General features: G+C 52.9%; 7 non-coding genes across 7 annotated transcripts; all 7 read right to left on the bottom strand.

The window, feature by feature from the left end:
- Nucleotides 1-1,594: 1,594 nt before the first annotated feature.
- Nucleotides 1,595-1,713, bottom strand: LOC141146209 (5S ribosomal RNA). The gene has a single exon (XR_012244763.1). It is a non-coding gene; the product is annotated as a 5S ribosomal RNA (ribosomal RNA).
- A 1,856-nt stretch (nt 1,714-3,569) lies between these two features.
- LOC141146572 (5S ribosomal RNA) lies at nt 3,570-3,688 on the bottom strand. The gene has a single exon (XR_012244964.1). It is a non-coding gene; the product is annotated as a 5S ribosomal RNA (ribosomal RNA).
- Nucleotides 3,689-5,538: 1,850 nt separating this feature from the next.
- Nucleotides 5,539-5,657, bottom strand: LOC141146571 (5S ribosomal RNA). Its single transcript, XR_012244963.1, has one exon. It is a non-coding gene; the product is annotated as a 5S ribosomal RNA (ribosomal RNA).
- A 1,885-nt stretch (nt 5,658-7,542) lies between these two features.
- On the bottom strand, nt 7,543-7,661 carry LOC141146570 (5S ribosomal RNA). The gene has a single exon (XR_012244962.1). It is a non-coding gene; the product is annotated as a 5S ribosomal RNA (ribosomal RNA).
- Nucleotides 7,662-9,509: 1,848 nt separating this feature from the next.
- Nucleotides 9,510-9,628, bottom strand: LOC141146568 (5S ribosomal RNA). The gene has a single exon (XR_012244961.1). It is a non-coding gene; the product is annotated as a 5S ribosomal RNA (ribosomal RNA).
- A 1,845-nt stretch (nt 9,629-11,473) lies between these two features.
- On the bottom strand, nt 11,474-11,592 carry LOC141146567 (5S ribosomal RNA). Its single transcript, XR_012244960.1, has one exon. It is a non-coding gene; the product is annotated as a 5S ribosomal RNA (ribosomal RNA).
- A 1,841-nt stretch (nt 11,593-13,433) lies between these two features.
- LOC141146238 (5S ribosomal RNA) lies at nt 13,434-13,552 on the bottom strand. Its single transcript, XR_012244790.1, has one exon. It is a non-coding gene; the product is annotated as a 5S ribosomal RNA (ribosomal RNA).
- Nucleotides 13,553-14,760: the final 1,208 nt, after the last annotated feature.

Raw genomic sequence — 14,760 nt, 5'->3', positions numbered from 1 at the left:
TTTTAACCTTTTCCCTGACAAGGCTTTGCACCAAAGGAAGAGGAGCAGCAGGGCGCATGTAGCGCGGGGCCTCATGCCTGCACTTGTTAACGCCTTCGCTTTCATACCAGGTGGCCAGCCCATGGATCTCCGGAACCTGGCTTCCGTTCCGCTAGCTACTGGAAACCGACCGCTGCGGAGGGAGCCAGTACATCCACCCCCCCCGGCTACCAGAGGACCTCTGACCTAGGGTTGCCACCTCATCCCTTTAAACCCGAACACTTATTTATTACGCAGCTTCTGAGGCTGATTAAGGTAGTAATTAAACTCACTTGTTGCCCTTATCTGCCTTAAATTAGCCTTCAGAACCTGTGTAATTTCTATGTGTTCGGGTTTAAAGGGATGGGGTTGCAACTCTACCCTCACCTATAGCAGGCGCCATGCCTCACCACTGGCTGCAGTCAAGCAACTGCTTGACTTGCCCAGTAGGTAGACCTTTTCTTGTAGCGTCGCTTCATACCTCACATGTGCCATACTCACCCAAGTTCTTTTCAATAGGCCTGGAGACCAACATGCATGATGGAGTCCCTTTCAATGACTTCAGAGGAGGCTTAGAACACTTGACGCAACTTTACTGAGAAGTCTTGGGCATTACAGTTCAACATGAACAATGGTCATATCCTGACCCAAACTGCCACTGACTGGCTGCCCAGGACTACCTCTACAAGGTAGTAGTTCATGTTGGTCTTTGAGTTGCCATCTCATCCCTTTATATCCGAACACATATTAATTACAGAAATTCTGTGGCTGATTAAGGTGGTAATTAAACTCACTCGTTGCCTTATCTGCATTCAATTAGCCTCAGAACCTGTGTAATTCATATGTGTTTGGGTTTAAAGGGATGAGGTGGCAACCCTAGTAGGCCTCCTGCAAGCGCTGCCTGATCCCCCGAAACCCAGCCTTCCCCTAAATTTTTTATGACCGGCGGGTAGGCTGGATCCAAAAAAACCCTGGCAGCGCACGCATTAACTCTTTCCCTCCCAGCCTGGGGCAGCCGCTAACTAAAACCACGCTCCTGTAGGCAACCTGCTGCCTACACCCTAGCCGCTTCAGGGCGCAGGTTTCACGACCCGTCGGCTCTGTGGCTTCTCGCTGGCTTCGGCAGTCCGCGTGCGAGCTTCCCCCAGCCTGGGGAGCGCCGCAGAATGTGTTGGCGCAAGGGCGACTAAAGAGGAGGAGTGATAGCACCAAAACGGCTGAGAAGAGCGCTGGAAAAGGGCTGGGCCGTGGAGCCTAAGCGGGATGTAGGATGGGGGCTAGCTAGGTGGGGGTTGCGTCCGGCCGTTGCTTTGCTGTCTACAGGGACTGGATGCGTGGCAAGCTCCTGAGGTAGGTAGGGAGGGAGGGAGGGAGGGAGGGAGAGAGAGAAAGAAGAAAGAAAGTGTATTTTTGAAAGAAGGGGTGAGGAAAGGGAGGAGGGCGAAGAAAAAGTGGGGGCTGGACTGGTGATTTTGTAGGAGCTAGGTGTGCAGGAGGGCTTGCAGAGCGGGTTTTGTTAAAAGAGAATGTAAAAAGAGGCATAGAGGAGAGTGACCCCTGCTGGAAGAAAAGCAAAAGCCTACAGCACCTGGTATTCCCAGGCGGTCTCCCATCCAAGTACTAACCAGGCCCGACCCTGCTTAGCTTCCGAGATCAGACGAGAGCGGGCGCATTCAGGGTGGTGTGGCCGTAGGCAAAGCTCATGGTCTCTTTCAAGCCTCTTGTACTTGTCTCCGGCAGCCTGGCTCCGCCTTTCCTTGACTTTGCTACAATCAGCAGTGCCTTTTGACAAGCAACGCAGCACACCCCACCTTGTCGTCTCTCCTCTCTCTCGCTCGCTCGCTCTCTTCAACCCCCCTGCCTCTTGCTGCCTCTTTAACCTCTTCCTGCCTGCACCTTCTCACACACATACTCAGCCTGGCTTCAAAGGCTCCTTTCTGGCTTCCCCTGGCCTGACTTTTAACCTTTTCCCTGACAAGGCTTTGCACCAAAGGAAGAGGAGCAGCAGGGCGCATGTAGCGCGGGGCCTCATGCCTGCACTTGTTAACGCCTTCGCTTTCATACCAGGTGGCCAGCCCATGGATCTCCGGAACCTGGCTTCCGTTCCGCTAGCTACTGGAAACCGACCGCTGCGGAGGGAGCCAGTACATCCACCCCCCCCGGCTACCAGAGGACCTCTGACCTAGGGTTGCCACCTCATCCCTTTAAACCCGAACACTTATTTATTACGCAGCTTCTGAGGCTGATTAAGGTAGTAATTAAACTCACTTGTTGCCCTTATCTGCCTTAAATTAGCCTTCAGAACCTGTGTAATTTCTATGTGTTCGGGTTTAAAGGGATGGGGTTGCAACTCTACCCTCACCTATAGCAGGCGCCATGCCTCACCACTGGCTGCAGTCAAGCAACTGCTTGACTTGCCCAGTAGGTAGACCTTTTCTTGTAGCGTCGCTTCATACCTCACATGTGCCATACTCACCCAAGTTCTTTTCAATAGGCCTGGAGACCAACATGCATGATGGAGTCCCTTTCAATGACTTCAGAGGAGGCTTAGAACACTTGACGCAACTTTACTGAGAAGTCTTGGGCATTACAGTTCAACATGAACAATGGTCATATCCTGACCCAAACTGCCACTGACTGGCTGCCCAGGACTACCTCTACAAGGTAGTAGTTCATGTTGGTCTTTGAGTTGCCATCTCATCCCTTTATATCCGAACACATATTAATTACAGAAATTCTGTGGCTGATTAAGGTGGTAATTAAACTCACTCGTTGCCTTATCTGCATTCAATTAGCCTCAGAACCTGTGTAATTCATATGTGTTTGGGTTTAAAGGGATGAGGTGGCAACCCTAGTAGGCCTCCTGCAAGCGCTGCCTGATCCCCCGAAACCCAGCCTTCCCCTAAATTTTTTATGACCGGCGGGTAGGCTGGATCCAAAAAAACCCTGGCAGCGCACGCATTAACTCTTTCCCTCCCAGCCTGGGGCAGCCGCTAACTAAAACCACGCTCCTGTAGGCAACCTGCTGCCTACACCCTAGCCGCTTCAGGGCGCAGGTTTCACGACCCGTCGGCTCTGTGGCTTCTCGCTGGCTTCGGCAGTCCGCGTGCGAGCTTCCCCCAGCCTGGGGAGCGCCGCAGAATGTGTTGGCGCAAGGGCGACTAAAGAGGAGGAGTGATAGCACCAAAACGGCTGAGAAGAGCGCTGGAAAAGGGCTGGGCCGTGGAGCCTAAGCGGGATGTAGGATGGGGGCTAGCTAGGTGGGGGTTGCGTCCGGCCGTTGCTTTGCTGTCTACAGGGACTGGATGCGTGGCAAGCTCCTGAGGTAGGTAGGGAGGGAGGGAGGGAGGGAGGGAGAGAGAGAAAGAAGAAAGAAAGTGTATTTTTGAAAGAAGGGGTGAGGAAAGGGAGGAGGGCGAAGAAAAAGTGGGGGCTGGACTGGTGATTTTGTAGGAGCTAGGTGTGCAGGAGGGCTTGCAGAGCGGGTTTTGTTAAAAGAGAATGTAAAAAGAGGCATAGAGGAGAGTGACCCCTGCTGGAAGAAAAGCAAAAGCCTACAGCACCTGGTATTCCCAGGCGGTCTCCCATCCAAGTACTAACCAGGCCCGACCCTGCTTAGCTTCCGAGATCAGACGAGAGCGGGCGCATTCAGGGTGGTGTGGCCGTAGGCAAAGCTCATGGTCTCTTTCAAGCCTCTTGTACTTGTCACCGGCAGCCTGGCTCCGCCTTTCCTTGACTTTGCTACAATCAGCAGTGCCTTTTGACAAGCAACGCAGCACACCCCACCTTGTCGTCTCTCCTCTCTCTCGCTCGCTCGCTCTCTTCAACCCCCCTGCCTCTTGCTGCCTCTTTAACCTCTTCCTGCCTGCACCTTCTCACACACATACTCAGCCTGGCTTCAAAGGCTCCTTTCTGGCTTCCCCTGGCCTGACTTTTAACCTTTTCCCTGACAAGGCTTTGCACCAAAGGAAGAGGAGCAGCAGGGCGCATGTAGCGCGGGGCCTCATGCCTGCACTTGTTAACGCCTTCGCTTTCATACCAGGTGGCCAGCCCATGGATCTCCGGAACCTGGCTTCCATTCCGCTAGCTACTGGAAACCGACCGCTGCGGAGGGAGCCAGTACATCCACCCCCCCCCTGGCTACCAGAGGACCTCTGACCTAGGGTTGCCACCTCATCCCTTTAAACCCGAACACTTATTTATTACGCAGCTTCTGAGGCTGATTAAGGTAGTAATTAAACTCACTTGTTGCCCTTATCTGCCTTAAATTAGCCTTCAGAACCTGTGTAATTCCTATGTGTTCGGGTTTAAAGGGATGGGGTTGCAACTCTACCCTCACCTATAGCAGGCGCCATGCCTCACCACTGGCTGCAGTCAAGCAACTGCTTGACTTGCCCAGTAGGTAGACCTTTTCTTGTAGCGTCGCTTCATACCTCACATGTGCCATACTCACCCAAGTTCTTTTCAATAGGCCTGGAGACCAACATGCATGATGGAGTCCCTTTCAATGACTTCAGAGGAGGCTTAGAACACTTGACGCAACTTTACTGAGAAGTCTTGGGCATTACAGTTCAACATGAACAATGGTCATATCCTGACCCAAACTGCCACTGACTGGCTGCCCAGGACTACCTCTACAAGGTAGTAGTTCATGTTGGTCTTTGAGTTGCCATCTCATCCCTTTATATCCGAACACATATTAATTACAGAAATTCTGTGGCTGATTAAGGTGGTAATTAAACTCACTCGTTGCCTTATCTGCATTCAATTAGCCTCAGAACCTGTGTAATTCATATGTGTTTGGGTTTAAAGGGATGAGGTGGCAACCCTAGTAGGCCTCCTGCAAGCGCTGCCTGATCCCCCGAAACCCAGCCTTCCCCTAAATTTTTTATGACCGGCGGGTAGGCTGGATCCAAAAAAACCCCGGCAGCGCACGCATTAACTCTTTCCCTCCCAGCCTGGGGCAGCCGCTAACTAAAACCACGCTCCTGTAGGCAACCTGCTGCCTACACCCTAGCCGCTTCAGGGCGCAGGTTTCACGACCCGTCGGCTCTGTGGCTTCTCGCTAGCTTCGGCAGTCCGCGTGCGAGCTTCCCCCAGCCTGGGGAGCGCCGCAGAATGTGTTGGCGCAAGGGCGACTAAAGAGGAGGAGTGATAGCACCAAAACGGCTGAGAAGAGCGCTGGAAAAGGGCTGGGCCGTGGAGCCTAAGCGGGATGTAGGATGGGGGCTAGCTAGGTGGGGGTTGCGTCCGGCCGTTGCTTTGCTGTCTACAGGGACTGGATGCGTGGCAAGCTCCTGAGGTAGGTAGGGAGGGAGGGAGGGAGAGAGAGAAAGAAGAAAGAAAGTGTATTTTTGAAAGAAGGGGTGAGGAAAGGGAGGAGGGCGAAGAAAAAGTGGGGGCTGGACTGGTGATTTTGTAGGAGCTAGGTGTGCAGGAGGGCTTGCAGAGCGGGTTTTGTTAAAAGAGAATGTAAAAAGAGGCATAGAGGAGAGTGACCCCTGCTGGAAGAAAAGCAAAAGCCTACAGCACCTGGTATTCCCAGGCGGTCTCCCATCCAAGTACTAACCAGGCCCGACCCTGCTTAGCTTCCGAGATCAGACGAGAGCGGGCGCATTCAGGGTGGTGTGGCCGTAGGCAAAGCTCATGGTCTCTTTCAAGCCTCTTGTACTTGTCACCGGCAGCCTGGCTCCGCCTTTCCTTGACTTTGCTACAATCAGCAGTGCCTTTTGACAAGCAACGCAGCACACCCCACCTTGTCGTCTCTCCTCTCTCTCGCTCGCTCGCTCGCTCTCTTCAACCCCCCTGCCTCTTGCTGCCTCTTTAACCTCTTCCTGCCTGCACCTTCTCACACACATACTCAGCCTGGCTTCAAAGGCTCCTTTCTGGCTTCCCCTGGCCTGACTTTTAACCTTTTCCCTGACAAGGCTTTGCACCAAAGGAAGAGGAGCAGCAGGGCGCATGTAGCGCGGGGCCTCATGCCTGCACTTGTTAACGCCTTCGCTTTCATACCAGGTGGCCAGCCCATGGATCTCTGGAACCTGGCTTCCGTTCCGCTAGCTACTGGAAACCGACCGCTGCGGAGGGAGCCAGTACATCCACCCCCCCCTGGCTACCAGAGGACCTCTGACCTAGGGTTGCCACCTCATCCCTTTAAACCCGAACACTTATTTATTACGCAGCTTCTGAGGCTGATTAAGGTAGTAATTAAACTCACTTGTTGCCCTTATCTGCCTTAAATTAGCCTTCAGAACCTGTGTAATTCCTATGTGTTCGGGTTTAAAGGGATGGGGTTGCAACTCTACCCTCACCTATAGCAGGCGCCATGCCTCACCACTGGCTGCAGTCAAGCAACTGCTTGACTTGCCCAGTAGGTAGACCTTTTCTTGTAGCGTCGCTTCATACCTCACATGTGCCATACTCACCCAAGTTCTTTTCAATAGGCCTGGAGACCAACATGCATGATGGAGTCCCTTTCAATGACTTCAGAGGAGGCTTAGAACACTTGACGCAACTTTACTGAGAAGTCTTGGGCATTACAGTTCAACATGAACAATGGTCATATCCTGACCCAAACTGCCACTGACTGGCTGCCCAGGACTACCTCTACAAGGTAGTAGTTCATGTTGGTCTTTGAGTTGCCATCTCATCCCTTTATATCCGAACACATATTAATTACAGAAATTCTGTGGCTGATTAAGGTGGTAATTAAACTCACTCGTTGCCTTATCTGCATTCAATTAGCCTCAGAACCTGTGTAATTCATATGTGTTTGGGTTTAAAGGGATGAGGTGGCAACCCTAGTAGGCCTCCTGCAAGCGCTGCCTGATCCCCCGAAACCCAGCCTTCCCCTAAATTTTTTATGACCGGCGGGTAGGCTGGATCCAAAAAAACCCCGGCAGCGCATGCATTAACTCTTTACCTCCCAGCCTGGGGCAGCCGCTAACTAAAACCACGCTCCTGTAGGCAACCTGCTGCCTACACCCTAGCCGCTTCAGGGCGCAGGTTTCACGACCCGTCGGCTCTGTGGCTTCTCGCTGGCTTCGGCAGTCCGCGTGCGAGCTTCCCCCAGCCTGGGGAGCGCCGCAGAATGTGTTGGCGCAAGGGCGACTAAAGAGGAGGAGTGATAGCACCAAAACGGCTGAGGAGAGCGCTGGAAAAGGGCTGGGCCGTGGAGCCTAAGCGGGATGTAGGATGGGGGCTAGCTAGGTGGGGGTTGCGTCCGGCCGTTGCTTTGCTGTCTACAGGGACTGGATGCGTGGCAAGCTCCTGAGGTAGGGAGGAAGGGAGGGAGGGAGGAAGGGAGGGAGGGAGGGAGGGAGGGAGGGAGAGAGAGAAAGAAGAAAGAAAGTGTATTTTTGAAAGAAGGGGTGAGGAAAGGGAGGAGGGCGAAGAAAAAGTGGGGGCTGGACTGGTGATTTTGTAGGAGTTAGGTGTGCAGGAGGGCTTGCAGAGCGGGTTTTGTTAAAAGAGAATGTAAAAAGAGGCATAGAGGAGAGTGACCCCTGCTGGAAGAAAAGCAAAAGCCTACAGCACCTGGTATTCCCAGGCGGTCTCCCATCCAAGTACTAACCAGGCCCGACCCTGCTTAGCTTCCGAGATCAGACGAGAGCGGGCGCATTCAGGGTGGTGTGGCCGTAGGCAAAGCTCATGGTCTCTTTCAAGCCTCTTGTACTTGTCACCGGCAGCCTGGCTCCGCCTTTCCTTGACTTTGCTACAATCAGCAGTGCCTTTTGACAAGCAACGCAGCACACCCCACCTTGTCGTCTCTCCTCTCTCTCGCTCGCTCGCTCGCTCTCTTCAACCCCCCTGCCTCTTGCTGCCTCTTTAACCTCTTCCTGCCTGCACCTTCTCACACACATACTCAGCCTGGCTTCAAAGGCTCCTTTCTGGCTTCCCCTGGCCTGACTTTTAACCTTTTCCCTGACAAGGCTTTGCACCAAAGGAAGAGGAGCAGCAGGGCGCATGTAGCGCGGGGCCTCATGCCTGCACTTGTTAACGCCTTCGCTTTCATACCAGGTGGCCAGCCCATGGATCTCCGGAACCTGGCTTCCGTTCCGCTAGCTACTGGAAACCGACCGCTGCGGAGGGAGCCAGTACATCCACCCCCCCTGGCTACCAGAGGACCTCTGACCTAGGGTTGCCACCTCATCCCTTTAAACCCGAACACTTATTTATTACGCAGCTTCTGAGGCTGATTAAGGTAGTAATTAAACTCACTTGTTGCCCTTATCTGCCTTAAATTAGCCTTCAGAACCTGTGTAATTCCTATGTGTTCGGGTTTAAAGGGATGGGGTTGCAACTCTACCCTCACCTATAGCAGGCGCCATGCCTCACCACTGGCTGCAGTCAAGCAACTGCTTGACTTGCCCAGTAGGTAGACCTTTTCTTGTAGCGTCGCTTCATACCTCACATGTGCCATACTCACCCAAGTTCTTTTCAATAGGCCTGGAGACCAACATGCATGATGGAGTCCCTTTCAATGACTTCAGAGGAGGCTTAGAACACTTGACGCAACTTTACTGAGAAGTCTTGGGCATTACAGTTCAACATGAACAATGGTCATATCCTGACCCAAACTGCCACTGACTGGCTGCCCAGGACTACCTCTACAAGGTAGTAGTTCATGTTGGTCTTTGAGTTGCCATCTCATCCCTTTATATCCGAACACATATTAATTACAGAAATTCTGTGGCTGATTAAGGTGGTAATTAAACTCACTCGTTGCCTTATCTGCATTCAATTAGCCTCAGAACCTGTGTAATTCATATGTGTTTGGGTTTAAAGGGATGAGGTGGCAACCCTAGTAGGCCTCCTGCAAGCGCTGCCTGATCCCCCGAAACCCAGCCTTCCCCTAAATTTTTTATGACCGGCGGGTAGGCTGGATCCAAAAAAACCCCGGCAGCGCACGCATTAACTCTTTACCTCCCAGCCTGGGGCAGCCGCTAACTAAAACCACGCTCCTGTAGGCAACCTGCTGCCTACACCCTAGCCGCTTCAGGGCGCAGGTTTCACGACCCGTTGGCTCTGTGGCTTCTCGCTGGCTTCGGCAGTCCGCGTGCGAGCTTCCCCCAGCCTGGGGAGCGCCGCAGAATGTGTTGGCGCAAGGGCGACTAAAGAGGAGGAGTGATAGCACCAAAACGGCTGAGGAGAGCGCTGGAAAAGGGCTGGGCCGTGGAGCCTAAGCGGGATGTAGGATGGGGGCTAGCTAGGTGGGGGTTGCGTCCGGCCGTTGCTTTGCTGTCTACAGGGACTGGATGCGTGGCAAGCTCCTGAGGTAGGGAGGGAGGGAGGGAGGGAGAGAAAGAAGAAAGAAAGTGTATTTTTGAAAGAAGGGGTGAGGAAAGGGAGGAGGGCGAAGAAAAAGTGGGGGCTGGACTGGTGATTTTGTAGGAGCTAGGTGTGCAGGAGGGCTTGCAGAGCGGGTTTTGTTAAAAGAGAATGTAAAAAGAGGCATAGAGGAGAGTGACCCCTGCTGGAAGAAAAGCAAAAGCCTACAGCACCTGGTATTCCCAGGCGGTCTCCCATCCAAGTACTAACCAGGCCCGACCCTGCTTAGCTTCCGAGATCAGACGAGAGCGGGCGCATTCAGGGTGGTGTGGCCGTAGGCAAAGCTCATGGTCTCTTTCAAGCCTCTTGTACTTGTCACCGGCAGCCTGGCTCCGCCTTTCCTTGACTTTGCTACAATCAGCAGTGCCTTTTGACAAGCAACGCAGCACACCCCACCTTGTCGTCTCTCCTCTCTCTCGCTCGCTCGCTCGCTCTCTTCAACCCCCCTGCCTCTTGCTGCCTCTTTAACCTCTTCCTGCCTGCACCTTCTCACACACATACTCAGCCTGGCTTCAAAGGCTCCTTTCTGGCTTCCCCTGGCCTGACTTTTAACCTTTTCCCTGACAAGGCTTTGCACCAAAGGAAGAGGAGCAGCAGGGCGCATGTAGCGCGGGGCCTCATGCCTGCACTTGTTAACGCCTTCGCTTTCATACCAGGTGGCCAGCCCATGGATCTCCGGAACCTGGCTTCCGTTCCGCTAGCTACTGGAAACCGACCGCTGCGGAGGGAGCCAGTACATCCACCCCTCCCTGGCTACCAGAGGACCTCTGACCTAGGGTTGCCACCTCATCCCTTTAAACCCGAACACTTATTTATTACGCAGCTTCTGAGGCTGATTAAGGTAGTAATTAAACTCACTTGTTGCCCTTATCTGCCTTAAATTAGCCTTCAGAACCTGTGTAATTCCTATGTGTTCGGGTTTAAAGGGATGGGGTTGCAACTCTACCCTCACCTATAGCAGGCGCCATGCCTCACCACTGGCTGCAGTCAAGCAACTGCTTGACTTGCCCAGTAGGTAGACCTTTTCTTGTAGCGTCGCTTCATACCTCACATGTGCCATACTCACCCAAGTTCTTTTCAATAGGCCTGGAGACCAACATGCATGATGGAGTCCCTTTCAATGACTTCAGAGGAGGCTTAGAACACTTGACGCAACTTTACTGAGAAGTCTTGGGCATTACAGTTCAACATGAACAATGGTCATATCCTGACCCAAACTGCCACTGACTGGCTGCCCAGGACTACCTCTACAAGGTAGTAGTTCATGTTGGTCTTTGAGTTGCCATCTTATCCCTTTATATCCGAACACATATTAATTACAGAAATTCTGTGGCTGATTAAGGTGGTAATTAAACTCACTCGTTGCCTTATCTGCATTCAATTAGCCTCAGAACCTGTGTAATTCATATGTGTTTGGGTTTAAAGGGATGAGGTGGCAACCCTAGTAGGCCTCCTGCAAGCGCTGCCTGATCCCCCGAAACCCAGCCTTCCCCTAAATTTTTTATGACCGGCGGGTAGGCTGGATCCAAAAAAACCCCGGCAGCGCACGCATTAACTCTTTCCCTCCCAGCCTGGGGCAGCCGCTAACTAAAACCACGCTCCTGTAGGCAACCTGCTGCCTACACCCTAGCCGCTTCAGGGCGCAGGTTTCACGACCCGTCGGCTCTGTGGCTTCTCGCTGGCTTCGGCAGTCCGCGTGCGAGCTTCCCCCAGCCTGGGGAGCGCCGCAGAATGTGTTGGCGCAAGGGCGACTAAAGAGGAGGAGTGATAGCACCAAAACGGCTGAGGAGAGCGCTGGAAAAGGGCTGGGCCGTGGAGCCTAAGCGGGATGTAGGATGGGGGCTAGCTAGGTGGGGGTTGCGTCCGGCCGTTGCTTTGCTGTCTACAGGGACTGGATGCGTGGCAAGCTCCTGAGGTAGGGAGGGAGGGAGAGAGAGAAAGAAGAAAGAAAGTGTATTTTTGAAAGAAGGGGTGAGGAAAGGGAGGAGGGCGAAGAAAAAGTGGGGGCTGGACTGGTGATTTTGTAGGAGCTAGGTGTGCAGGAGGGCTTGCAGAGCGGGTTTTGTTAAAAGAGAATGTAAAAAGAGGCATAGAGGAGAGTGACCCCTGCTGGAAGAAAAGCAAAAGCCTACAGCACCTGGTATTCCCAGGCGGTCTCCCATCCAAGTACTAACCAGGCCCGACCCTGCTTAGCTTCCGAGATCAGACGAGAGCGGGCGCATTCAGGGTGGTGTGGCCGTAGGCAAAGCTCATGGTCTCTTTCAAGCCTCTTGTACTTGTCACCGGCAGCCTGGCTCCGCCTTTCCTTGACTTTGCTACAATCAGCAGTGCCTTTTGACAAGCAACGCAGCACACCCCACCTTGTCGTCTCTCCTCTCTCTCGCTCTCTTCAACCCCCCTGCCTCTTGCTGCCTCTTTAACCTCTTCCTGCCTGCACCTTCTCACACACATACTCAGCCTGGCTTCAAAGGCTCCTTTCTGGCTTCCCCTGGCCTGACTTTTAACCTTTTCCCTGACAAGGCTTTGCACCAAAGGAAGAGGAGCAGCAGGGCGCATGTAGCGCGGGGCCTCATGCCTGCACTTGTTAACGCCTTCGCTTTCATACCAGGTGGCCAGCCCATGGATCTCCGGAACCTGGCTTCCGTTCCGCTAGCTACTGGAAACCGACCGCTGCGGAGGGAGCCAGTACATCCACCCCCCCCTGGCTACCAGAGGACCTCTGACCTAGGGTTGCCACCTCATCCCTTTAAACCCGAACACTTATTTATTACGCAGCTTCTGAGGCTGATTAAGGTAGTAATTAAACTCACTTGTTGCCCTTATCTGCCTTAAATTAGCCTTCAGAACCTGTGTAATTCCTATGTGTTCGGGTTTAAAGGGATGGGGTTGCAACTCTACCCTCACCTATAGCAGGCGCCATGCCTCACCACTGGCTGCAGTCAAGCAACTGCTTGACTTGCCCAGTAGGTAGACCTTTTCTTGTAGCGTCGCTTCATACCTCACATGTGCCATACTCACCCAAGTTCTTTTCAATAGGCCTGGAGACCAACATGCATGATGGAGTCCCTTTCAATGATTTCAGAGGAGGCTTAGAACACTTGACGCAACTTTACTGAGAAGTCTTGGGCATTACAGTTCAACATGAACAATGGTCATATCCTGACCCAAACTGCCACTGACTGGCTGCCCAGGACTACCTCTACAAGGTAGTAGTTCATGTTGGTCTTTGAGTTGCCATCTCATCCCTTTATATCCGAACACATATTAATTACAGAAATTCTGTGGCTGATTAAGGTGGTAATTAAACTCACTCGTTGCCTTATCTGCATTCAATTAGCCTCAGAACCTGTGTAATTCATATGTGTTTGGGTTTAAAGGGATGAGGTGGCAACCCTAGTAGGCCTCCTGCAAGCGCTGCCTGATCCCCCGAAACCCAGCCTTCCCCTAAATTTTTTATGACCGGCGGGTAGGCTGGATCCAAAAAAACCCCGGCAGCGCACGCATTAACTCTTTCCCTCCCAGCCTGGGGCAGCCGCTAACTAAAACCACGCTCCTGTAGGCAACCTGCTGCCTACACCCTAGCCGCTTCAGGGCGCAGGTTTCACGACCCGTCGGCTCTGTGGCTTCTCGCTGGCTTCGGCAGTCCGCGTGCGAGCTTCCCCCAGCCTGGGGAGCGCGGCAGAATGTGTTGGCGCAAGGGCGACTAAAGAGGAGGAGTGATAGCACCAAAACGGCTGAGGAGAGCGCTGGAAAAGGGCTGGGCCGTGGAGCCTAAGCGGGATGTAGGATGGGGGCTAGCTAGGTGGGGGTTGCGTCCGGCCGTTGCTTTGCTGTCTACAGGGACTGGATGCGTGGCAAGCTCCTGAGGTAGGGAGGGAGGGAGGGAGGGAGAGAGAGAAAGAAGAAAGAAAGTGTATTTTTGAAAGAAGGGGTGAGGAAAGGGAGGAGGGCGAAGAAAAAGTGGGGGCTGGACTGGTGATTTTGTAGGAGCTAGGTGTGCAGGAGGGCTTGCAGAGCGGGTTTTGTTAAAAGAGAATGTAAAAAGAGGCATAGAGGAGAGTGACCCCTGCTGGAAGAAAAGCAAAAGCCTACAGCACCTGGTATTCCCAGGCGGTCTCCCATCCAAGTACTAACCAGGCCCAACCCTGCTTAGCTTCCGAGATCAGACGAGAGCGGGCGCATTCAGGGTGGTGTGGCCGTAGGCAAAGCTCATGGTCTCTTTCAAGCCTCTTGTACTTGTCACCGGCAGCCTGGCTCCGCCTTTCCTTGACTTTGCTACAATCAGCAGTGCCTTTTGACAAGCAACGCAGCACACCCCACCTTGTCGTCTCTCCTCTCTCTCGCTCGCTCGCTCGCTCTCTTCAACCCCCCTGCCTCTTGCTGCCTCTTTAACCTCTTCCTGCCTGCACCTTCTCACACACATACTCAGCCTGGCTTCAAAGGCTCCTTTCTGGCTTCCCCTGGCCTGACTTTTAACCTTTTCCCTGACAAGGCTTTGCACCAAAGGAAGAGGAGCAGCAGGGCGCATGTAGCGCGGGGCCTCATGCCTGCACTTGTTAACGCTTTCGCTTTCATACCAGGTGGCCAGCCCATGGATCTCCGGAACCTGGCTTCCGTTCCGCTAGCTACTGGAAACCGACCGCTGCGGAGGGAGCCAGTACATCCACCCCCCCCTGGCTACCAGAAGACCTCTGACCTAGGGTTGCCACCTCATCCCTTTAAACCCGAACACTTATTTATTACGCAGCTTCTGAGGCTGATTAAGGTAGTAATTAAACTCACTTGTTGCCCTTATCTGCCTTAAATTAGCCTTCAGAACCTGTGTAATTCCTATGTGTTCGGGTTTAAAGGGATGGGGTTGCAACTCTACCCTCACCTATAGCAGGCGCCATGCCTCACCACTGGCTGCAGTCAAGCAACTGCTTGACTTGCCCAGTAGGTAGACCTTTTCTTGTAGCGTCGCTTCATACCTCACATGTGCCATACTCACCCAAGTTCTTTTCAATAGGCCTGGAGACCAACATGCATGATGGAGTCCCTTTCAATGACTTCAGAGGAGGCTTAGAACACTTGACGCAACTTTACTGAGAAGTCTTGGGCATTACAGTTCAACATGAACAATGGTCATATCCTGACCCAAACTGCCACTGACTGGCTGCCCAGGACTACCTCTACAAGGTAGTAGTTCATGTTGGTCTTTGAGTTGCCATCTCATCCCTTTATATCCGAACACATATTAATTACAGAAATTCTGTGGCTGATTAAGGTGGTAATTAAACTCACTCGTTGCCTTATCTGCATTCAATTAGCCTCAGAACCTGTGTAATTCATATGTGTTTGGGTTTAAAGGGATGAGGTGGCAACCCTAGTAGGCCTCCTGCAAGCGCTGCCTGATCCCCCGAAACCCAGCCT

This window comes from Aquarana catesbeiana, linkage group LG05, assembly GCF_042186555.1.
Source record: "Aquarana catesbeiana isolate 2022-GZ linkage group LG05, ASM4218655v1, whole genome shotgun sequence".
In the NCBI taxonomy this organism is placed as follows: Eukaryota; Metazoa; Chordata; class Amphibia; order Anura; family Ranidae; genus Aquarana; species Aquarana catesbeiana.
Note: the sequence above shows the minus strand (reverse complement) of the source record. Positions and strands in the feature narration are given on the sequence as shown.